We start from the raw sequence: 24,817 nt of genomic DNA on the forward strand, positions 1-24,817 counted from the left end.
CCTGCCTGTGTGTGCGCGCGTGTGTGTGTATGAGTGCGTGAGTGCCTGCCTGTGTGTGTGTGTGCGCGTGTATGAATGAGTGCCTGCGTGTGTGTGTTTAAACTTACCTTCCAGCTCCAGCCCGAGTCCGTGGAGGGAGGGGGGGGAGAGTAGCGGGTCCCTCCGCTCAAGCCACGCCCCCCCTCCCTGTCAAACCGCCCACCTCCCGCCCACCTCCCGATCAAACCTCCCACCTCCCGCCCACCTCCCGATCAAACCTCCCACCTCCCGCCCACCTCCCGCTCCGGCTCCCGCTCCCTACAGACCGCAGATCGCGGTCTGTGTATCTCAGCGCACCACCTGTCAGCAGCGCAGGTGCGCTGACTCTGGGAGCGGGGCCTTAGCCTAACATACCTTCGCTACATCGATGACATCCTCCTGATTTGGACCTCTGGCGAACAGGACCTCCTACAGTTCTATGACAACTTCAATACTTTCCACCCGACCATCAACCTCAAACTCACCCATTCCCCGGATGAAGTACATTTTCTAGACACCACCATTACTATAAAGAACAACCAACTACAGACTTCTGTATACCGCAAACCTACAGACAGAGCCAGCTATTTGAGGGACAACAGCTTCCACCCGACACACACCAAACATGCAACCATCTACAGTCAAGCCATACGATACAACCGGATATGCTCCGACACAGCAGACAGAGACCAGCGGATTAAAGCCTTGAGATCAGACTTTATAAACCGTGGATATAACCACAGAATTGTAGACCAGCAAATTCACAAAGCCACCAGAATACCAAGAAGTGATCTCCTTGAATACAAACAGAAGGAGACAAGCGACAGGGTTCCTTTGGTGGTCACATATAACCCACACCTAGGAGACCTACGCAAGATCGCCAGGAAACTACAACCCATCCTCCAGGAAGATACAAGACTGCAACAGGTCTTCCCTGAAGCACCCTTATTATCATACAGACAACCCCATAATCTCAAGAATATTATGGTGAGGAGTAAAGTATTCAGCAGTACAACTGAATGCGGGACAAAACCATGCCAGGACCCAAGATGCAAAACCTGCGCAATGCTCTACACAGCGGACACAATACAAATACCACACAAGAATCGGGAATACAAAATCAGAGGAGGGTTCACCTGTTCCTCCAGCAATGTCGTGTACCTCATCATGTGCATGAAATGCCCAGGGGGCTGCTACTACATAGGTGAGACAGGACAGGGGCTAAACAAGAGAATGAACCTGCATCGCCACAGCATCACACGCGGAACAAGAGACAGTCCTGTTGGCGAACATTTCTCTGACTCTGGCCATAAGATGAACGATCTGAGGGTTGCCATACTCAAAGGTAATCTTAAAACCCCGAAAGAGAGACGGTTGCATGAATACAAATTTATGCAACTGTTCGGGACACTTAGCAGTGGCTTAAACAGAGATCGAAATTTTATGAGTCATTACTGACACTAGCGAACTCTCTTCCCATGAGCGCTAAAGGCCATGTCTGTACATACTGTGCTATATGTATGCACACACAGCTGTCTCTCACACATACTAACACTCCTTATTTTTCCATCCATATACACCAATAGGGACCACATAGTATCCACACACACTTTTAGTTGTGCTACAAACTCTCACATTTCCACACCCACCCACACCATTTATATCCCTCTCACTCCACACACACCTTGTGTAGAGCACTGTTTATACTGTGGGCTCTCCATTCATTTTTATTCACACTGATACACATACACACTCTTTCTTCACTTGCTTTCAGTTACCCTTTGACACCTCTAGCCATAAAACACATCCACACCGGGGGAAGGAGAAGCACAGATAACATTCCAAGAGACACTGTTTTTAAGTTATCCTTGCTTCATTCATTGTAACATCGCCGGAAGAAGAGATCAGTGTATCTCGAAAGCTCGCACAAATAAAAGCATTTCGTTAGCCACAGAACGGTATCATCTATTTATTTTTTGATTATTGAAGCTCGGCTAACACGGTACTGATACCTCTACATGTATGTATATATATATATATATATATATATATATATATATATATATATATATATATATATATATATATATATATATATATATATATAATGTATGTATGTATATAGCAAATAAAAAGATCACATGTGAGCACTTTCACATGTCTTAGACAGGTCTGCAACCCTGCCTTTCCCCATTATCACAAGGCATACAGTGCTACCACTGCAGCAAGGAATTCTGGGAAATTACATGCAAATAAGCACACAGTGCCACCTCTTTGCTATATGCTATGTGGTGGAGGTTTCTTGTTGCCTTTTTCACCAACCATAACTTAAAATGTGATGGCATATATAGTTCAATTACAGTATATATGATCCTCAAATGGTTATTTGAACCATTTTTCAGCCAGATCCGCAAACTTCTAACAAGGCGTTAACCTACGTAAATGCTTCATTAGGTGTAAACGTGTATCCTCAAAGCTCAATAACCCAACGTTAAGTCCTGTTTTCGGCCAGAAAGGGCATTGCTATAATGGCCGTTAGTGCTAATGCTATGGAAAAGAGAATCACCCTCCAACACATATCCACAGAGGTCCTTACAGAACGAGACTGAGATTATTTTGGAAAGTACATCAGCAGAAGTTTAGAACGTGGTTTGTTCCCAGCATGTGGGATTACGTTAACCTCTTATGACTGCAGCTTCTGTGCTTCTTGTGCTACTATACCTGTCAGGGTACGATCTGCCCATTCAACTGGTGAACCTAATTAATTTCAGCCCCAGGGACCCTCTGCTTTCTGAGATACAAGTCCTGGTATGGGGCGCCGGTATTTCCAGCACGTTTAAATGTACTGGTCACGTGACGCGGGAGAATTAAACTTGCAGAGCGATACCGGGCGCCCCACACCGGGACCTGTATCTCGGAAAGCAGAGGGTCCCTGGGGCTGAAATTAATGCGGTTTAGCTCCGGAAACCCCCTTTCTTCCACACTGATGTGGCCTGGTAAGATTAACACAGCAGAAGCCCCATTCAGAAGCAGGGACCCCCGTTGTGTTAATCCTGATGAGAATTCCCCCTGCGCTGCACTGTGAACACCCCATGTCTGGTGCGCGGTTCACCAGCACATGTGCTGGGGCAGGTTGGAGATAAAGTTGGCTGCATCTGTATCTCAGGTGTGGTCCGTTTTGTGAAGCTAACGCAGTGCTATTTACCATGACATTATTTTGCATATAATTAGCCTTGTGGTGGTTACGTGGTAATGTCAGGTAAAATAATGCTCGGTACTGATGTTAATAACAGTCCATTGTTAACTCTGACTTTACGGACCTCTGTGGATCTGACCCTAAGGGTCTTTGATATCTTTTGGAATGAGCATAAGGCCTCGGTCCCGCTGCGCTCGTTGGCGCGGGTGGCAATGTCGCGAGTTCCCCACCAGCAGGGGAATCCTCGCGAGCCGGTCCCGGTCCCCACTGGCGGCACAGCTGACTACACGCTGTCGCGCGTCAGCCGCTGGAGACACCAGAGAATGGTGTTTTCTAGCTTTGACGCGTGACGTGTGTGGCTGTGAGCCAATGGGGAGGGGAGGCTGCGGGAGGAGGAGAGGCTTCGGGGAGCGGGGAGGAGTGTGGAGTGAAAGCAGGTGAGTGCCTTTCTCTGTGTGTGTGTCTGAGTGCGTGCCTGTCTGTGTGTGTATGTGTCTGAGTGCGTGAGTGCCTGTCTGTGTGTGTGTGTGCCCGAGTGCCTGCCTCTGTCTGTGTGTGTGTGTGTGTGTATGAGTGCGTGAGTGCCTGCCTGTGTGTGCGCGCGTGTGTGTGTATGAGTGCGTGAGTGCCTGCCTGTGTGTGTGTGTGCGCGTGTATGAATGAGTGCCTGCGTGTGTGTGTTTAAACTTACCTTCCAGCTCCAGCCCGAGTCCGTGGAGGGAGGGGGGGGAGAGTAGCGGGTCCCTCCGCTCAAGCCACGCCCCCCCTCCCTGTCAAACCGCCCACCTCCCGCCCACCTCCCGCTCCCTACAGACCGCAGATCGCGGTCTGTGTATCTCAGCGCACCGCCTGTCAGCAGCGCAGGTGCGCTGACTCTGGGAGCGGGGCCTTAGCCTAACCCTTTGTCCTAATGTTTTGGTAAATGTCTGCTCTTTGTATACATTGAGGGGTTGCTATTGCTCATTTAATAGCTGTTCTCTTTGTAATGTCACAATGACTATATGCTACAGTAGCACACACATGAATAGAGCATAACAGCCCAAATAGAAAATCGCGTGTAGATAACGTGTAATAAAAATAACACCTGCTCTCAAACAAACAATCTCCTCCTACGTCCAAAAGCGCACAATGCTGGCGTACAGAGCGCAAACACTCCAGGTAGAAGTGTGCATTAACACCATAGAATTATGATGTGATTCTAAGAAGCTGGAAGAAGCTTGGGTCTAATGCTGATTCAATATGTGTGCGTACAGTACAGTGAGAGGGTTGGGACTTCCTATATTTTGGAGCACCTTTCTATTCATGTCTTAGAATCACAATATCATTCTATGGTGTTAATACACACTTGTACCTGGAGAGTGTGCGCTCTGTTATCCACGATTGTTGGCACACGTTTGATTTTAGCATATGATGACTCTGCCTCTTTACTGCTGCCTTCTATAAGCAGCCCCCACAGATTCTTATGGGATTGACATTCCTTCGGGGACAACACCGCTATTTCTGCATCACACAAATAAATGATAGGGTATCTGCGGAGTAATTTATACGATCAGTATATGATAAGTTAATAACAGAGAGAACCCCCAATGACATGTTAGTTTTTACTTCCAATGTCGCAGCTAGTGACAAATAACATAAATTATCTTGTAGGAAGCTACAGCACATTCAGAAGATGAGCTAATTCTGGATCCGTCCACCGTAGAAAAGTTAGAATGTTACTTCACTGCTTCTGCCGACAGCAAAAAGAGGCCGAGAACATTGAACATGCAGGATATGTCACAAACTAAGACTAAGGGCCAGATTTACAAATAGTGCTAAATTGCAACACAACATTTAGTAAATGTCACAGGTAGCGGCAATGATCAAGGTGGAAATGTGTCTGATTAAAAATACTTCCACTATTATTGTATGCTTGCCAGAAAAATTAAAACCGGGACCTGCCCTACAGTTGCCTACTGTATATTATATCTACTGTATATTATATCTACTGTATATTATATCTACTGTATATTATATCTACTGTATATTATATCTACTGTATATTATATCTACTGTATATTTTACCTACTGTATATTACCAAAATCAGAGACTAGACCAGTGGCAACATAAGGTCAGCCTGTACTTTCGAGAACCATCAGACAACTACCAATGCACACAGGTTTCATGTTAGTCTCCTAGCTACAGAATTAGGCCCACCCTTACTGTAATTTAGTGCCCGCCCTTACTGTATGCTAGTGCCCACCCTTACTGTATGCTAGTGCCCACCCTTACTGTATGCTAGTGCCCACCCTTACTGTATGCTAGTGCCCACCCTTACTGTATGCTAGTGCCTGCCCTTACTGTATGCTAGGGCCCACACTTACTTTATGTTAGTGCCCACCCTTACTGTGTGCTAGGGCCCACACTTACTATATGCTAGTGCCCACACTTACTGTATGTTGGTGCCCACCCTTACTGTACAATAGTGCCCACCCTGACTGTACATTAGTGCCCACCCTTACTGTATGTTAGTGCCCACCCTTACTGTATGTTAGTGCCCACCCTTACTGTACGTTAGTGCCCACCCTTACTGTATGCTAGGGCCCACACTTACTGTATTCTAGTGCCCACCATTATTGTACATTAGTGCCCACCCTTACTGTACGTTTGTGCCCACCCTTACTGTATGCTAGGGCCCACACTTACTGTATGCTAGTGTCCACCATTATTGTACATTAGTGCCCACCCTTACTGTACGTTAGTGCCCACCCTTACTGTATGCTAGGGCCCACACTTACTGTATGTTAGTGCCCACCCTTACTGTACATTAGTGCCCGCCCTTACTGTATGCTAGTGCCCACCATTACTGTATGCTAGGGCCCACACTTACTGTATGTTAGTGCCCACCCTTACTGTACATTAGTGTCTGCCCTTACTGTACATTAGTGCCCGCCCTTACTGTATGCTAGTGCCCACCCTTACTGTACATTAGTGCCCGCCCTTACTGTATGCTAGTGCACACCCTTACTGTATGGTAGTGCCCACCCTTACTGTACATTAGTGCCCACCCTTACTGTATGCTAGTGCCCACCATTACTGTATGCTAGTGCCCACCCTTACTGTACATTAGTGCCCGCCCTTACTGTATGCTAGTGCCCACCCTTACTGTACATTAGTGCCCGCCCTTACTGTATGTTAGTACCCACCCTTACTGTACATTAGTGCCCGCCCTTACTGTACTTTAGTGCCCACCCTTACTGTACATTAGTGCCCACCCTTACTGTATGCTAGTGCCCACCCTTACTGTACATTAGTGCCCGCCCTTACTGTATGTTAGTGCCCACCCTTACTGTACATTAGTGCCCACCCTTACTGTACATTAGTGCCCACCCTTACTGTATGTTAGTGCCCGCCCTTACTGTACGTTAGTGCCCACCCTTACTGTACATTAGTGCCCACCCTTACTGTATGCTAGTGCCCACCCTTACTGTATGTTAGTACCCACCCTTACTGTATGCTAGTGCCCACCCTTACTGTACATTAGTACCCGCCCTTACTGTATGCTAGTGCCCACCCTTACTGTACATTAGTGCCCACCCTTACTGTATGCTAGTGCCAACCCTTACTGTACATTAGTGCCCACCCTTACTGTACATTAGTGCCCGCCCTTACTGTACGTTAGTGCCCACCCTTACTGTACGTTAGTGCCCACCCTTACTGTATGCTAGTGCCGACCCTTACTGTATGTTAGTACCCACCCTTACTGTATGCTAGTGCCCACCCTTACTGTACATTAGTGCCCGCCCTTACTGTATGCTAGTGCCCGCCCTTACTGTATGCTAGTGCCCACCCTTACTGTACATTAGTGCCCACCCTTACTGTATGCTAGTGCCCACCCTTACTGTATGCTAGTGCCCACCCTTACTGTACTTTAGTGCCCACCCTTACTGTATGCTAGTGCCCGCCCTTACTGTACATTAGTGCCCGCCCTTACTGTACATTAGTGCCCGCCCTTACTGTACATTAGTGCCCGCCCTTACTGTACATTAGTGCCCGCCCTTACTGTACATTAGTGCCCGCCCTTACTGTACATTAGTGCCCGCCCTTACTGTACATTAGTGCCCGCCATTACTGTACATTAGTGCCCGCCATTACTGTACTTTAGTGCCCGCCCTTACTGTATGTTAGTGCCCGCCATTACTGTACTTTAGTGCCCGCCCTTACTGTATGCTAGTGCCCACACTTACTGTACATTAGTGCCCGCCCTTACTGTACTTTAGTGCCCACCCTTACTGTACATTAGTGCCCACCCTTACTGTATGTTAGTGCCCGCCATTACTGTACTTTAGTGCCCACCCTTACTGTATGCTAGTGCCCACCCTTACTGTACATTAGTGCCTGCCCTTACTGTACATTAGTGCCCACCCTTACTGTATGTTAGTGCCCACCCTTACTGTATGTTAGTGCCAACCCTTAATGTATGTTAGTGCCCGCCCTTACTGTACATTAGTGCCCGCCCTTACTGTACTTTAGTGCCCACACTTACTGTATGTTAGTGCCCACCCTTACTGTATGTTAGTGCCCACCCTTACTGTATGTTAGTGCCCACCCTTACTGTACTTTAGTGCCCACCCTTACTGTATGTTAGTACCCACCCTTACTGTACATTAGTGCCCACCCTTACTGTATGCTAGTGCCCACCCTTACTGTACTTTAGTGCCCACCCTTACTGTATGCTAGTGCCCACCCTTACTGTACATTAGTGCCCGCCCTTACTGTACATTAGTGCCCGCCCTTACTGTACTTTAGTGCCCGCCCTTACTGTACTTTAGTGCCCGCCCTTACTGTATGTTAGTGCCCGCCATTACTGTACTTTACTGCCTGCCCTAACTGTACTTTAGTGCCCGCCATTACTGTATGTTAGTGCCCACCATTACTGTACATTAGTGCCCGCCATTACTGTATGTTAGTGCCCGCCCTAACTGTACTTTAGTGCCCGCCATTACTGTACTTTACTGCCCGCCCTAACTGTACTTTAGTGCCCGCCATTACTGTATGTTAGTGCCCGCCATTACTGTATGTTAGTGCCCGCCATTACTGTATGTTAGTGCCCGCCATTACTGTACATTAGTGCCCACCCTTACTGTACATTAGTGCCCGCCATTACTGTACATTAGTGCCCGCCATTACTGTACATTAGTGCCCGCCATTACTGTATGTTAGTGCCCGCCCTTACTGTACATTAGTGCCCACCCTTACTGTACATTAGTGCCCACCCTTACTGTATGTTAGTGCCGCCCTTACTGTACTTTAGTGCCCGCCCTTACTGTACTTTAGTGCCCACCCTTACTGTACATTAGTGCCCACCCTTACTGTATGCTAGTGCCCACCCTTACTGTACTTTAGTGCCCACCCTTCCTGTATGTTAGTGCCCGCCATTACTGTACATTAGTGCCTGCCATTACTGCACTTTAGTGCCCGCCATTACTGTACTTTAGTGCCCGCCATTACTGTATGCTAGTGCCTACCCTTACTGTATGCTAGGGCCCACACTTACTGTATGTTAGTGCCCGCCCTTACTGTACTTTAGTGCCCATCCTTACTGTATGTTAGTGCCCGCCATTACTGTACATTAGTGCCTGCCATTACTGCACTTTAGTGCCCGCCATTACTGTACTTTAGTGCCCGCCATTACTGTATGCTAGTGCCTACCCTTACTGTATGCTAGTGCCCACACTTACTGTATGTTAGTGCCCGCCATTACTGTATGTTAGTGCCCGCCCTTAATGTACTTTAGTGCCCATCCTTACTGTATGTTAGTGCCCGCCCTTACTGTACATTAGTGCCCGCCCTTATTGTACATTAGTGCCCGCCCTAACTGTACTTTAGTGCCCGCCCTTACTGTACTTTAGTGTCCACCATTACGGTACTTGCGTGCCCACCCTTACTGTACTTTAGTGCCCGCCATTACTGTATGTTAGTGCCCACCCTTACTGTACATTAGTGCCCGCCCTTACTGTACATTAGTGCCCGCCCTAACTGTACTTTAGTGCCAACCCTTACTGTACATTAGTGCCCGCCCTTACTGTATGTTAATGCCCACCATTACTGTACATTAGTGCCCGCCCTTACTGTACATTAGTGCCCGCCCTTACTGTATGTTAATGCCCACCCTTACTGTACATTAGTGCCCGCCCTTACTGTACATTAGTGCCCGCCCTAACTGTACTTTAGTGCCAACCCTTACTGTACATTAGTGCCCGCCATTACTGTACTTTAGTGCCCGCCATTACTTTACTTTAGTGCCCGCCCTTACTGTATGTTATTGCCCACCATTACTGTACACTGGCGACACACTTTATTCGAGCTCGGCTAGTCCCACGAATTCGGGTATACCCGGGTGTATTGAGGTTTGTGACTGTTTTCTGCCCGAGTATATTGGGTTATTTTCTAGGCAGGGATTGAAGCATTTTATTCCCGCTGGCTGCAATACTGCACAGTATATATATATATACTGCATTACAATTCATGAATTTATGCCATCTTGTAGACACGCGAAGCATTGCAGCCTATTAAATCCTAATCATTATAATTTAACAAATCAGCCGCCCATCAGCCAGGCATGAACCCAGGCTGGGAAGGCAAACGCAACGGGGCTTGTCAGAGGTGAGGAGCGGCGCATTCCAGGTATCTGCCAGGTACATACCGGGTATTTGCTCGAATAAAGTGTGTCGGTGCAGTACTTTAAAGCCTTGGCCCCGTAGCCACGAGCCTGCCCCTTTAATATCACTACAACACATCGTAATGGTTGAAAACCGGCCACCAGCTTTGTTTTATTTACAACAAACTGATCGTGCCAAATCTACCCATAAGCTCACTGATCCCCTTGGCTTGAATCTTTTATCCATGCACTGTACCATCTTAATGCCCCTCCCCCCTCCCCCTTCAAAACAGTCACTTGAAACTCCCTTTTCAACACCCGCTTTCACAGCCAAGCTAGTTTCTTACAAACACGATAAATATCTGGCATAGAACAAACGCCACAAATATATATCGATCCTCTCCTCCTGCTTCCAATATCAGCTCCGCCTTATGTCTCCGTCTGTTTCTTTCTCTTCCATTGAGGTTCACGCTGTCCAGTTTTTTTACCCTCTCGCTCTGCATGTGACATTAATCTACAGACCACCTACCTCTACATCCTTTATTTATAAAATGTTTTACCAGGAAGAAATACATTGGGAGTTACCTCTCGTTTTCATGTGAGTCCTGGGCACAGAGTTATCTCCACATTCCTCTGACTTTTAATCCTTGCCTTTCCTTCTTTCTCTCCTCCGACTCTCCTATCCTCATACTGGGGGGTCTTGAACTGTTATATTGATCCCTCATTCTCGTGGGCATCTCATATTCTCTTTAACCTTCTCTTTTGGTGTCCACCAATGGACCAATTCCAGCACCCACAAGGATGGTCACTATTAGACCAGGTCTTTACTAAAAACTGTATGGACCCTTTATGATTTTTCTATCTCCCCGCCTTTCACTGTCTGACCAGCACTCCTATCATTCACCACCACTCTTTGGAAATGGAATCCTTGAATATTAAATATAATGGTTTGGCTATTTCTGAACTTGGCTCCTTAACAACACTTGGGTGCATGCCAAAAGGCCTGAAGGAGTTAGTACGTTGCAAAGTGCCCAGGCAGGCTGCTCGGGCTCTTTGAGGCCATCCTCCATCAAGGTCCTCATCTTCCTTTCTTCGGCCAGAAGTCCAGCAAGAAAGTCCAAGACTTTGATTTTCAACTGGAGCCTACTCACCCAGGTTGTTTTCTCTCCGAAGAGAGATGGTGACAAGCCGTGAATAACTGTATCTCCTCCGCACACACACACACACACAAAGTAAGTGCCGTATAAAGGGGGGTCACTTCTACAGCGACCTTAGCAGGATAACAAGTGCTGCATGTCTGTGTGTGAGTACCCCTGCCTAAAGGCCAGACAGGTACAAAAAAATTCAGCTTCCTCCCAGCCAAAAGGCCAGGGGAGGTGCTAGTGCAGGAAACGTAAAAGTCGTGCCAAATGAATCCGTGCAGGTGCCAAGTGCTCTAGTGATGTGTGAAGCCACATCCCAACCCGAAGGTGCCACGACATCCCAACCCAAAGGTGCCGCGACATCCCATCCCGAAGGTGCCACGACATCCCAACCCAAAGGTGCCGCGACATCCCATCCCGAAGGTGCCACGACATCCCAACCCGAAGGTGCCACGACATCCCATGCCGAAGGTGCAGCGACTCGCACGGGCTCCATTGTATCCGCCTTCCCAGCCATGACCATCGAATCATGTGTATCCTACTAACAGACAGCTGTTTTAACCTTTTGTGTCTCCATGTGAGGCTGGTTACACCGGCTTTGCAATGCGAAGCTCGGATAGGTTGCAATCAACCTAAACATTAAATAAATTATGATGGGTAAAAAAGTGACAAAAAACCTCCACCGTACAGCATACATCAAATAAAAATCTCACTTGTGAGCCCCAAAAAGAGACATTTTAATGGAAAAGTACTGACTTTTGTCACTGAGACTTCATTGAAATCTTTGAGATGCTGATGCCAAGGTATATTGGGTATGTTGTATTCAACAGCTCCTAAATATGAGCATCTTATAACTCCAGCTGCGTTTTGAAGGCACTAAACTGTAATTTGCATACAAATATAGGAGGTAACACACTTTATTATAATACAGTATTTGATTATGTGGCAACTTGATGCGTAATGAATAAACATTTTTCTAAAAGTAGTGCAACAGCATAATGAATTTTTCAGAGGCAAAAATAGAAGAGGGAGTCTTTAAAAATATATGAGTTGCACATTTAATTGCATGTCAGGGTGCTCGGCAGCAAAGACAACACAAAGACATAGAGATGAAAATGGCAACAAACACCAGGGATTTCTGTGGGGAATAAAGAGTATGAATAAGGTTATTCATGAAAGTGAGGGAGTGACAATGATTACCTAATTACTATGCAAGGCAATATAATTAATGCACAATAGACCTTGGTACTGTATGTAAAGGATTAAGCTATCACATAATGGTGCTGCAAAACCCGGGATAGAATCTATCATTACAGATAAATTAATCTAGCGTTGGATGTGGTAAGGTAATTATTATAGAACCAAACGTATAGAGATTGATTGTTAACATTTCACCTTACAAAATAACATGCTATATAACAAGGCCAATTTTCATGATCAACCTCCCCTCCCCCCCCCCCCACCCCTTGTAAAACAATTATTTCATTAATATTAGGATTACAATGCCAAATTAGTCAGTGCCTGCAGGTATTGGCAGGCAGGTTTATCATCGTGGGAAGCTGTATTTTCCAAGAAACAAAGAAGTCCAGAGCAACATCCAATGTGACAGAAATATACAGTGAAATACCTATATATCTCTTGAAGAAAGGGTCATTTAGTTAACCCTTTGGCCAAAGCGTATAAGCCTGCGAGCCACTTTCAAGGCATGACCAGTTTGCAGGTCCTAAAACTAACTGATGCATGAAAAGAAAACCTGCTTACTTGGAAAGTGGGGAGGGGTGAGCTTTAAACTCTGGGTGGGAGGAGCCACTAACCTCCAAAACAGCTGAGACCAGCTGGACAAAGTTAACAAACACACAGATACCCAGCAAGCTCTCACAAACCCCCCCCCCCCCCCAAATTACCATAAAATATATATGTATTTAAGTGTCAAAAGGAGTGCTACTGAGCGTGGCTAATTGTATAAAACAAGAAACAAAGAAGCTTAAACCCTGGGTGGGAGGAGCCACTAACCTCCAAAACAGCTGAGACCAGCTGTATATAAGTGTCACCTTACAAAATAACATGGTATATTACAATGCCAAATGAGTCAGTGCCCGCAGGTATTGGCAGGCAGGTTTATCATCGTGGGAGGCTGTATTTTCCAACTGTTATGGGATTTCAGGTCTCTTTGCTCAAAAACGATATTGAAATATAGTCCTGAACATGAATAGGATAAACACTATTGCCTATTGAGATTGCTTCCTTTTTAGGTACAGATGTATGGTTCGGGATCCTTTGAATCTAAAAGCTAAGAATTTGCCAAACTCGGTACTCCCCGAATAAGAGTTCAGGGCTTTTCGAGGTTCGGATTCATTCTGTAAGATTTGATGCCTGTGCTGAAACAAAACACAAACCGGATTGTATTTATTTTTTATTACTAACATTGAAACAACTAGACTGGTCATTTAAATAAAACAGGGAAGTCATAAAAATCACCCACAAGAAACATTTACAATAAGAAAACAAAATATGTGGATTTTTATTTGATTTTTTTCCCATTTAATCTGATTTGTGTCTATATGGAGGTGTTTTCAAAACCACCTTGGCAAATTTTCATAAGAAATGGCAAAGCTTTAAGATTTTATTTATCTTTTTAACACATATATACTTAGGGCAGTGATTGTCTCCAAGGCCCCAAACTGCACCTAGCGTGGGTGCAGTCAATTACAGTAGGAACTTTCCGAAATCGCTCCCAGAATGCTTTGCATACACAGCAGCAAAGCATTATGGGGTGGGACTTTGGATGCTCCAGCTATACATCCCACTCTGTCTGCCCACACTGGTGCAGTTTGGGGCCTTATTAAGCGTGTGTTTCCTCACAAGCTAAGGACACTATTCTGCCTGCGACCGGTCACACACTTTTTGTTAGCAATAACCTGATGAGCAGGAAAATAAGATTTAGTAATTGGGGGTTCACGTAACAAATTTACTCTTGCGGTGGATGCACAGTGTGAAAAAAGGTTGGGAATCATTGACTTAGGGATTCTTACATAAACCAGGAAAAGTGGATGATTAGCAATCATTTGGCTGAAATTCTGTTTGCATTTGCTAAACTCGGTTGCCTGACAATAACCGCCATAGTTCCCACAGTATTGATGCATTATTTTTACTTTTACACAAGTGACCACCAGGGAAGTTTTTGAATGTAGATTTGGAGATCAACCAGAGTATCAATTCAAATAAAATCATATGTGCTGCTCCCTGCAGAGCTAGAGGTATGGGGCAGGATTTGTAATTTTCCTTTAATCGTCCCGGTGCCTTTGGGCTGTACCTGGCTGGAACGGCACGAATCCGGGCACACCAGAGGCTCTTACAACATACCAGGTACATCGCTGACACTTGCTCTTTTTCATGGGGTTGATTGGGCAAACCCGATGGAAATGGAGCCCCCACTACTTCCCTTTAATGCATCGCGGGCCTGGCACGGTCATGGAATCGCTCCTGGAGAAATCACATGGTCCGGAATTTGCAAGGTCCGGTGGCACTCTGGGGTCGCCAGAACCGCAACACTGTAAAGGTTAATCCGCATCAACATGTGTTAAAACAATCACTTTTAAAGAAGTTCCTGCTTATAAAGAAAAGAAAAAAAGGGTGTCAGGGAACAAAATGAAATGTCACCAATGGGATGTCCAGTGGTTGAAATGTCCCTCGGTACCAGAGGGGTACAAAAGTACCACTGCTACTTGTTATTTTCACATACATAGAACCACTACTACTTGTTATTTTCACATACATAGTACCACTACTACTTTTTATTTTCACATACATAGCACCACTACTACTTGTTATTTTCACATACATAGTACCACTACTACTTTTTATTTTCACATACATAGTACCACTACTACTTGTTATTTTCACATACATAGTACCACTACTACTTGTTATTTTCACATACATAGCACCACTGCTACTTGTTATTTTCACATACATAGTACCACTGCTACTTGTTATTTTCACATACATAGTACCACTGCTACTTGTTATTTTCACATACATAGCACCACTACTACTTTTTATTTTCACATACATAGTACCACTGCTACTTTTTATTTTCACATACATAGTACCACTGCTACTTGTTATTTTCACATATATAGTACCACTACTACTTTTTATTTTCACATACATAGTACCACTACTACTTGTTATTTTCACATACATAGTACCACTACTACTTTTTATTTTCACATACATAGTACCACTGCTACTTGTTATTTTCACATACATAGTACCACTGCTACTTGTTATTTTCACATACATAGTACCACTGCTACTTGTTATTTTCACATACATAGCACCACTACTACTTTTTATTTTCACATACATAGTACCACTGCTACTTGTTATTTTCACATACATAGTACCACTGCTACTTGTTATTTTCACATATATAGTACCACTACTACTTTTTATTTTCACATACATAGTACCACTACTACTTGTTATTTTCACATACATAGTACCTCTACTACTTTTTATTTTCACATACATAGTACCACTGCTACTTGTTATTTTCACATACATAGTACCACTGCTACTTGTTATTTTCACATACATAGTACCACTGCTACTTGTTATTTTCACATACATAGTACCACTGCTACTTTTTATTTTCACATACATAGTACCACTGCTACTTGTTATTTTCACATACATAGTACCACTGCTACTTTTTATTTTCACATACATAGTACCACTGCTACTTGTTATTTTCACATACATAGTACCACTGCTACTTGTTATTTTCACATACATAGTACCACTGCTACTTGTTATTTTCACATACATAGTACCACTGCTACTTGTTATTTTCACATACATAGTACCACTGCTACTTGTTATTTTCACATACATAGTACCACTACTACTTGTTATTTTCACATACATAGTACCACTGCTACTTTTTATTTTCACATACATAGTACCACTGCTACTTTTTATTTTCACATACATAGTACCACTACTACTTGTTATTTTCACATACATAGTACCACTGCTACTTGTTATTTTCACATACATAGTACCACTGCTACTTGTTATTTTCACATACATAGTACCACTACTACTTGTTATTTTCACATACATAGTACCACTACTACTTGTTATTTTCACATACATAGTACCACTGCTACTTGTTATTTTCACATACATAGTACCACTGCTACTTGTTATTTTCACATACATAGTACCACTACTACTTGTTATTTTCACATACATAGTACCACTGCTACTTTTTATTTTCACATACATAGTACCACTGCTACTTTTTATTTTCACATACATAGTACCACTGCTACTTTTTATTTTCACATACATAGTACCACTGCTACTTTTTATTTTCACATACATAGTACCACTACTACTTGTTATTTTCACATACATAGTACCACTGCTACTTTTTATTTTCACATACATAGTACCACTGCTACTTTTTATTTTCACATACATAGTACCACTGCTACTTTTTATTTTCACATACATAGTACCACTGCTTTTCTTTCTTTTCTTCAATTCAACCTTCTTTTTTCAGCAAAGGGGATTTCTGTTAGAACGTCTCCGCTACATCCTAACTTTACAACATGAATATACTTCCAACATACAGTCCAAAGAGCTCTTCTCGCCCAACTGTAAGAAATATAAATCTTTGTTAAATGAGGAACAGTGCAATTAAAAAAATGTTTTAAATGTAATGCCGCTTCATGCACTGAGTTAGATGTTTTCCTTGACTGTTATCTCTACACTGGAAATGATAAATCCATCAATACTACACGGCTTGTAGTTCTGTGTGCAATGACCGGAACCAGTGGCCGGGTTTTCTATTTCTGCATTCCTGCCCAGCACACGCTTTCCATATTCTGGGGTGACTTTTCTTGCTCTTCCCCAAACAAGAATCCCAGTTCTGTAGATTTTTCTACCTCACTGCCTCAGATATGATTTCTTGGTTTTGGAAGTTAATTCCTGAGGGGATAGAGTGCTATTTATTTTCTTCCATCTGGATGTCAGGAAAACGTGTGTTACCTTCAGCTGAAAGGGACATATGACTCAGAGGTTAGTACAGTTATGGCAGAAACTAGAGGGGAAAATCGTAACCATGAAATTCTTCTGTTTTTCAGTTGTATGATATTTTTGACACCATCTTTTCAGTGGGTTTTTTTCCTACTTGTGGCAGGATTAAACCTGTTCATCCTAATACACTCTCATGCATGTCGTTCCCTCATTGAACATTTCACTTGCCGTTCTTTCATGCTTAAAGCTTATGTGGATTTGGGACAAAGCTGTATCTGAAACCTTTGTCATGCTAGGTTTCATTGTCTTTGATTTTCTGTTTGTTCAGATCTCCTTTGGGATTTCATTTGATTAATGAGTTGCCTATTATTTTTTTCCATAGCGTGTTTGTAAAGTATGGATTCTCTCCCATTCAATCAATAAGGTAAATCTCTAAGTGTTATAAGCACTTGCAAATTAAGTCCCTTGCAGGTCTGTGAATTCTGTACCTAGCTCTTGAAGATCATTCAACTGGATCTTCATGGCTAGGGTAGGCCTGGAGGAATAAGGCCACAGCTTTTATTAATAACACAACACCATTTATTACTCAACCCAAACTGTCCTGTATCATGACGAGAACGCCCAGCACTGCTTTGGCTCGTGACATAGTAACCATAAAGGGTCACCCACCAAGGAGGATGCTCCCCAGGGGGCGGCATATCACGTGATGGGTGATATGCCCAGACATGCTACTTATGGGCGCATCAAAAACAGCCACTGGTTAGGCCATTTAACACCTTAAACTGGTGATCCCACTAGCCTAACGTAGCTGCCAAAATGACCTGATTCCCAACGCCCAATGTACTTGATAAATGTCCACAGCCACACCTAGCCTAGCCACCTCCGTTGCCAACTCAATGCTAAACTAAATTATTGTGTGCCATGCACACTTGGATTAAAGCTGATGATAACCAAATACTTGCAGAAAATACACGCAAACGAAAACCGCGATAAAGCGCACTAAATAGCCCAAATAACCCCCTCCAAGAGGCGCGGCGCCTTGTAATCCCGCAAATTCCTAGCAGGGCATAGTGAACTTCAACCCAGGGCCCCGATTCCTTCCCCTGCTGGTTGTTTTTTTTACCTTTATAGCAAAATAGACTCCCTCCTCGCAGGGGATTCTTGCATCCCCTTCTAACACACCCGCCCTAAAACGCATTGGGGCGCCCAATTCCCCAACATGCAGCTTTAAACAGCAAGTCTTCAAAAGAACTGTACACATAACACAATAACGGGCCTAACAAAGTGGGAATAACCGGCTGGTAATTATCCTTACTCAGTACCGAATACTTCAAATTCGTCTGCCCACCATTCCAGCTTAAAAAAGAATGATAAACTCACTAAAACCCAGTTGAACGAGCTGCCCAACATACTGTACCCACAGTAACTTTGCTCAACAAAAGAGTAACCAGCAACTCAACTTCTCCGACAGTGTCTGCTCCGACTGAACCAATTTACACGACTCGAGCCACACTCTACTGTAGGCTGATCACTCGTCTATCACCAACTACCACTGGTCCGACAGGCACAGATGACCACCCTTGTCTGCTCCTGGGGTCAGGGACCTGAACAAAAGAAACTTTAAATGGAACAAGGCATCAACAATTAGATTTTTGGCACCTGGGACATGCATGGCCCTAAAGCAAATGCTTTGCCTTAAACACTGCAACCTCATGATGTAAATGACTGCTAGCGAGTGTGGCGACATGCAGTTAACTACCTTGATCACCCCCATGTTATCAGTCCAAAAAAATGCATTCTTGATGGTGAGCTCAATGCCCCAAAATTCAAGGGCTACTACTAAACGACTCGTGAGGTTACTGCACAGTCCCAACAACCAATGCTCTCAGCTCTTCCAACTTCCTTTGAGGCAAACTGAACACCATTTCCTCTGAATCTATTTTGATGCCCAAAAAACATGATCTCGTGACAAGGTCTTTGGTTTTCACCTTTGCTAGGGGAACCCTGAAACCTTCCTTGACCTGTTCAAAACAATACCGCATCCTACCGCAAGATGCTGACCTTACCCCCCTGTAACTCCTCCTCCTGACCTCTACCATCTTAACACTCTTCCCACTCCTAAGCCCAAAAGAGGCCAGGCCCACCCTGTTATGTTGCCAGAGGTATTCTTTATGTGTGTTACGGGTCTATTTCACTGCTGGAGCATGCAGGGGTAGCTTTGTAGGCAAGCTTATTTTAGAATGCAATAATTTTCCCTCGTGCAAATGTGGCTTATGTCAGGCTTTCACCAGAGCTGATGGACATTACCCTGAGCAGTCATGTATCAAAATCTCCTGGCTGCAAAACCACTGCAAAAATTGCCGAGACATTGATAAATAGATGATGTATATTTGCTAAAATTTCCTCTGTATACTACTTTAGATATGAGGTACATGACGGTGCCTAAATTGATTATATGGTTTGCATATTCCTAATCTGGTGTTTATTGAGGTATACACATACACAATATATATGGGATTGGCTAAGTAAGTATCTAATAATCTGAAGGTATCTAGTGAATTTACATCTGAAATGTTGGGGTGACACTGCATGAAAACACAGCAGCTCCCATACAGATGAATCTTTTGGACATGGTCTTGCTAGAAGGTTAAGTTAAAGATACACCCATCTTAAAAATACTTTATGCACAGCATTATGCAGCCTCCTTTGAGACATAGTTTTGTGTGTTTGAGCCTTGAAAAGTATGGAAATGTGAGCGTTGGAGCCATAAGACTTTATGTTCCTTTCTTCTGAAGTCTCGTCTCTGTATTTAAAGAGCTAATGGTGTTTGTACTAAAAATATGTAATGGGCCAAAATGAAATGGAATGTCTCTATGGGAGGATTCACTAAAGGCCATTAAATGAAATAATTGGTGTCGTTATTTAATGCCAATTTTAAATACCCCCCTATTCACTAAAGTCTTACACAATCGTTAAAGATGTGATAAAGGGCTTTTTTACCACTGCAAAATGTCAACGTCATGTCAACTGTCCTGTATGTAAATGAGCTTGGATAAACTGTACATGCAAATTGGGAATTAATGTATAATTACTTATTCACATTATATCACTTACCCCAGATGGGTGGTAGGCCGATCTTTCCCATATACTGTATATTGTGGCAAGGTAAAACTAACCAAATACATAATATTAACAATGTGGAACACAGTAGCCACCTCTGGCTACTAAAAGGCTTAATATTTGCACTATATTAGCTGTATATATAACTGTTATGGGGTTTTTATAGGATGTTCATTGTATGTTAACTCCTTTGGTGCCTGAATGCACTTCTTTTCAGTGCATTGGTAGGCTCTGGCATCACAAGGGTTAAATGGTGTGCCATATGGTTTAGTAAGAAATCTTATTCCACAACCCTATGGTATAAAAGTGTGATGGCTCCTCCCCACCACACAATTGCATCGTTGGCGCGACTTGGCGTACATTTCTGTGAGTTAATGCTTATTTGTATCACAAGCATTTAACGCTGGGTTAATGCCATTTTCAGGTATGCAAATAAGCGTGAATATCGCAACCTATTGATGAATAAGTAATTATTGGTGCATAAGGTGGTAATTATAAAAACTATTGCCACAATCCAATTATTTTTTTTATGCTAAATTTCAGCACCGCAATATCGACCTTTAGTGAGCGTAGCCCTATATATGTGTAGGGATGTCTCAGTTGCTTATAATACCTTTTTGCTTATACCTTCGCTGCAGCGTGTCTGTTGAGGGGGTGTTTGGAAGGTTCCACAGCGGCCCGGCAGCATAGGGCGCCACCATGTTGTTGCGCAATAAGACAGGAGCGACTGTCAGAGCGGAGAGAGTTCACGCATGCGCAGTGCAAAGCGTGCGAACGACTGGCCAATCAAATAGAGGCTCGGCAAGTAACTATTACCCCAGGCTCCCAGTTAGCGGAGGCCCAGATCTTCCTGAGCCAACAGGTGTGTGCAGTACCAGTAGTCACTCTAAAGCAGTAGGAAAGAGGGCTGTATATGCATCTTGGTTCATTGTCAAATTCAAATGACCGATTGATTGCTTGGTCTTTCCCCCAAATTCTACAGATCCACAAATGATTATTTGGGCAAAGATTGAATAGGAATTTTATTGTTGGAAGGAAAAAAATACCATAACCCTAAGCATAGAAAAATAATTTATTATTAGCTATAATAAATTATTCAGCTTAAATAAAGACATTTGGTAGAGGCATTTATTCCTCTCTCACAATTAGTATTCCAGTCCCATTCCTCGCGTCCTAATCACGAACGCTACGGGAAATTTCCTGGTGATCCCTACAAAAAGGTGTCAGGAGTCCTCCACCCCCCCTCCCTACCCTCCCCCCCTCAAAAATAGCCTGTACTATAATCAGTTTCTGACATATTATTAAGATGAAAAATAAATTTTAGCAATTAAAAGAAAAAAAAGTCACTATGATTGTTGGATTTACTCAATTTTGCTCAAAACTGCAATGCGGTTTTATTTGGAGCCAGAAGACTTTATACCATTGCCGTATTCAGCAGATATAATTTATTGACTGTTGCTGCTCAGCATGACGGGTGGGGGTATTGTCGTGAACCGCGGTCATTATGTCTCAGCATTTATCAGATGCCTAAAAGGCAGAGATAGGGATGATAAAGTGAACCATATGGTATTTTCTGAATGTGCAATTCAACTTCAGCTATCTACATGATGCGCGGTGCTCACTCTCTGTTAACTTTCTTTTCCCGCAAAGCCCTTTTACAACATTAAAACAATCATCCGATTATTCATCTTCAAAAAGAACCTGCAAGATTTGTTTGTGTTATTTATCCCAAAGTGGTGCAAAGTGTGAAAAGAAATAATGCACAACAAATTAATTGTTGAGTCAGCAAAACAGCATATCTATTGTTTTTCCATTTTCTTTCTATGCTTCGCATATAAAGGCACAGTTTCCAGTGATACAGCCCTAACTATTATAAGTATGCCTGTAAAAGACAGAAACTAGATATGGGGTGGCCAACTCCCGTCCTCAAGGGCTACCAACAGGTCAGGTTTTCAGGATATCACTGCGTCAGCACAGGTGGCTCAGCCTTTGACTGAGCCTCTGATTGAGCCACCTTTGCTGAAGCAGGGATATCCAGAAACCCTGATCTGTTGGTAGCCCTTGAGAACTGAATTTGACTACCCCTGAACTAGACTATGCTATTTACTTTACGTTTTAACTGTCATTGAAAGCCTAAGTGATGAAATATCATGTCTGGATACATGCAGAAGGGACCTTGTAAGGCGGGTCTGACTGGCTCATGCGCGGCAGCAGTCAGAGCTGTCCTTTTCCATTATACAACATCAGAGCAGTGGTTGTGTGTGAAAATCAGTGCTTGGGTCAGTAGCAACTGAGAGAACACAATGTGACAGACATTCTCCTCCTTACTGAATAAGCCATTGCCATTTTAAAATTCTCTGCATGGTTTGGCATTGAGCAGCAGGCTGACCAGTTATTAGTCTTAGCTGCAGGAAAACCTTGACTGAAATATGTCACCAGCATGTTGTGCAGTGTTAATGCCCTGAACCACACGGAAACTTCATGCATTAACCAGTGTATGGCCTTGAAGTGTGACACCCTTTGCTTTTGAGAATGATCTTAAAGTGCTATATGTCCATGGTCAGATGTCAGACCACAGAAGAACAACTCCTTGGACAATTGTGGGCTTATATCAATCATAAAAGCTTTCAGCCATGGCTGCACTTTATGTTATAATGCACCTAAAAACAATCTTGGATCAAAGAATCCTTCTGGCCTCTTGTTGTTTTCAGTTGACCACTTCACGATCCTTCCAAGTGCAAGATGAAAATGTAATGATAATTTCTCGCATCTGTAGCTGTAGAAAAGGCTTTTTAAGCTATAATGTTCTGCCTAGGAAACAGGCAACAGTCCTACTTTGTTCTTACCCTGCAGCAGTAATTTACATGAGGCATGGTAGTGTTCTCAAGAGTATGACACATTATTATTCTGCATAATGATACAGTTTAACTATTGTAAGACCCCTGGGCATTAGGGATCAAGGTGATAGCTGAAATGTCAACTGACAACTGGCCACTTTTCGTGGATTCAGAAGGAAGTGATGGGAAGAGACGTGGGGGAGGAATTTTGATGACTACTCCTTAAGAGCATTGGACGGAAATAAGAGATGTTGACGTCTATGTCTGGTGAAGCTTTTATTTTGTGAGAGGGTTTTTAGGTTATGCTCTTTTGGAGAACTGTTTTGAGCCACAATGAAGCAAACTAAGTTGGACAATTTAGCCTCTTGAGTATTTGAGGAAGGATATCTTGAAAGAAGAAATTGGTCCATCAGGACTTGAATCAGAGTATGGCAAGTGAGTGTACAGATAGTATTGCTTGCGGGGACACTGAATTTGGATTTGAACAATCTAGTTGTATATAGCTTGATAGAATGTATGCCAGAGAACTTTCAGTCTATTGTACAACATGAAACAAAAGATAGAGAACCAAACCAGGGCCCGTTGTACACCGGGAAAGGGAATTCTCCTCCAGCAAATAATTACACCGGTTTAATTTTAATTTGTGTCTTCCGTTTCATACAAATCTATTAGCTAGATGTTTACTAAAACTCATACTGGACTGAAAAAAGGCAACAAAATGACTGTTAAAAAGAGATTCATAAGCTAATTCCACTTCATGCTCCATACACTAGAGAAGTGTGAACTTTTGCAGTAGGTCACGAACCACTGGAAATTGGTCCCATTTTTAGTTGTGAATTAAACGTGGCTCAGAGTTCGCAAGCCATTCACCAAGTCTTTATATGAAGAGATTTCATACCCTCAAATATGACTTTTGAAGGAGAGGGTGGCACAGGAATGTGTAATCTCTTCTTACAAATAGTTGCCGAACCACTCGCAAACTGTGAGTGACCAGCGGCTTTTAGCGAAAATGTGAATTCTTGATGGACTTTTGCAAAATGTTTACCTGTTTACAGTTCGGGGAAAGGTTTTGCCAGGAATCTAATCTGGAAACAAATCGTTAACTTACTGCCTTTTGGATAGATTTGCATATCGCCACCGCACACCCTCTCCTCGTTCACTCTGACACAAGCTTAGAAAAAAGGTGTAAAGCAAACTATCTTAAATTAGCTGTCCCCTCACCCCCACCTTAGTTTTTTACATGGACCGGTACCAGAAGGTCCCCAGAGAGGAACCACTTCAATTTCAGCTCCAGACATCCTCCTGGTTCCGAGGTACTCACCAGACAAGGCAGCACCAGTACTTCCTTGTATATAAAGAATCAGCGTAACACGGGCAATAGGAAGCAGCAACGGATGACATCACAACATCCTATTGGCGCGTGTGAACTCCATTTTGTTTCCTCTGAAGTGGATAACCGCGGCACTATCTTCAGCTGTAAAGAATCTCGGAAAGTGAAAGTCCCCAGAGCTGAAAATAGCACGTTACCGCTGATTTAACCCTCTGCTTCCCATATAGGTAAAGAAGGAAATTCAACTGCAGGAACTGCACCGTTTAATACATAAATTAGTAACACTAAGGCATGTTTTAAAAATACTCTTAAAATCTATTTATTTGCAGAAGTACTCATTGTAAAGCTTTGATACACGAAGCAACATAGTTAATTGACATGTTTAATATTTTAGTTTTCCCATTCATAGATGTATCATGTACGGCCTTTTTAGAAGATCTGCAGAGACTTACAATTAGTGATTTAGAATGATTTTTGGCATA

This window comes from Ascaphus truei, chromosome 19 (assembly GCF_040206685.1).
Source record: "Ascaphus truei isolate aAscTru1 chromosome 19, aAscTru1.hap1, whole genome shotgun sequence".
Classification (NCBI taxonomy): Eukaryota; Metazoa; Chordata; class Amphibia; order Anura; family Ascaphidae; genus Ascaphus; species Ascaphus truei.